Below are 2329 nucleotides of genomic sequence, written 5' to 3'. Positions count from 1 at the left end.
TGTCTGGCTGCCTGGACTGCTTCCATGCACGTCTACACCTCCTCCTTGTGTTGACACTGAGCTTGTTAGATGGTTGACACCACGTTCTGAACCCATGCAACAAGCCACCTCGAGCTTCTCGGTCCATTCGCCTGATTTCGATCGTTCCGGTGAATTTTCGTCTCGCGATCAATCCCAAATATTTTTCTACTGCCTCTCTTATGCTCAGAACAATTTTAATAAACTCCACTTGATCTCTGAAGTTGAGGGAAAATATGTCCTGAGCCCTCCGGCTTCCTCGAAAAATTTCATAATACCGAAATTAGGGTTTTCGTTCAATTTTGGGTTTTTCCCATCGTGCTTCAATCCCGTCGTGCTTGCTTCCCGTCGTGCTTACTTCCCGTCGTGCTTACTTCCCATCGTGCTTAATTCCCATCATTATCCAATGTCTTCGAAATAATATTCAGCTGATACGAAGTTTTGCGGAAAACTTCGTGCTGAAGAAACGTCATTCTTCCAAAACGTCGAGCTTCTAAACCGTCGTGCTTCCAAAAATGTTATGCTTCGAAAACATAGTCTCATCAATCTAAGACATCTTCTAACTTTGGTCGACCAACTTCTTCGACTCATAGTTAACTCACGATCACTTCTTTGCCAACTTCGTACTTCAAAACTTCTCGATCGCCCGCGACTCGACCACCACAAAGGTACTCGACAATTCTCTCTCCTTTTTTTTTTATTAACGGGTTTCTACAACGCCAATGTACAGAAGGAGTAGAAGAAGAATTAGATGAAAAGAATAAGAAGAATAGGACACAATCCAAACGCCCATGGCTAGACCGGTTAGGACTGCCCGATGGTCTTAGCCGATGAGTCGGTGGTTACCCCACTGACCCTATTGGATTGAACCACGGCTTTGGAGTCCTTCTCCAGACCTTTCTCTAGACCCTGGGTATTCATAACCACACGGTCTCCTCTCTCCTAAACCGTTCTCCTTGCCGGAGCTACTAAACCACCACAACCGACCCTTTTTCGGCCGATCTCTCTCTCTCCCTTTCTATTTGGCCTCTGCCTTTGGTTTCTCACGAAACTGATTGAATGCCTTGATCTCTGGTTGTGCATCCTTTATATAGGCAACCAAAGGTCATGTGCGAAGAGTCACATCCCTTCGAAGCATCCTTCTGGGACAGATCTTGGCCATCGATTACAATCAATGGTCCAGATCGTACTTGTTCGGATACAGAAGGCTCCAGACCTTTTAGGCACGTCCAACCCAAGCCCAGACTTGGTACTCAAGCCCACGGCCTGCCCACAAGAGCCCAACGACTCATGGCGCCACTGACCCGGACCCGGACCATCGGCCCGAAACCCGAACAGTCTGTCAAGCTGAGATGAGCTGACTCCCAGCTGCCTCAGCTGATTGAGCGAGTAGCCCAGCTAGTGGAGCTGACCTAGTAGTGGCGGAGCTGGAGTGAGCTTAACCTAGCTTCGTTGAGCTAGTCGAGCAACCCGTTCACTTCGTCCAGCTATCGTCTTACTGACGTCCTTAACCTTCTATCTTGGCCATGGAACTCCTTCCTTAAGGTCCTAAGACCGGCTGGTTCGTTTCCTCGAACCATGGCTTTCCCGAAAATCCTATCCAGGATTGGGGGCGTGACAGTATGGTCGCAAGGCTGAAACTTAAAGGAATTGATGGAAGGGCACCACCAGGAGTGGAGCCTGCGGCTTAATTTGACTCAGCACGGGACCAGGTCCAGACATAGTAAGGATTGACAGACTGAGAGCTCTTTCTTGATTCTATGGGTGGTGGTGCATGGCCGTTCTTAGTTGTTGGAGCATTCGTCTGGTTAATTCCGTTAAAGAATGAGACCTCAGCCTGCTAACTAGCTACGTGGAGGCATCCCTTCACGGCCGGCTTCTTAGAGGGACTATGGCCGTTTAGGGCAAGGAAGTTTGAGGCAGTAACAGGTTTGTGATGCCCTTAGATTTTCTGGGCCGCACGCGCGCTACACTGATGTATTCAACGAGTTAACACCTTGGCCCACAGGCCCGGGTAATCTTTGAAATTTCATCGTGATGGGGATAGATCATTGCAATTGTTGGTCTTCAACGAGGAATTCCTAGTAAGCGCGAGTCATCAGCTCGCGTTGACTACGTCCCTGCCCCTTGTACACACCGCCCGTCGCTCCTACCGATTGAATGATCCGGTAAAGTGTTCGGATCGCGGCGACGTGGGTGGTTTGCCGTCTGCGACATCTCGAGAAGTCCACTAAACCTTATCATTTAGAGGAAGGAAAAGTCGTAATAAGGTTTCCCGTAGGTGAACCTGCGGAAGGATCATTGTCGTACC

This window comes from Brassica rapa, unplaced genomic scaffold (genome assembly GCF_000309985.2).
Source record: "Brassica rapa cultivar Chiifu-401-42 unplaced genomic scaffold, CAAS_Brap_v3.01 Scaffold0326, whole genome shotgun sequence".
Taxonomy (NCBI): Eukaryota; Viridiplantae; Streptophyta; class Magnoliopsida; order Brassicales; family Brassicaceae; genus Brassica; species Brassica rapa.
Note: the sequence above shows the minus strand (reverse complement) of the source record.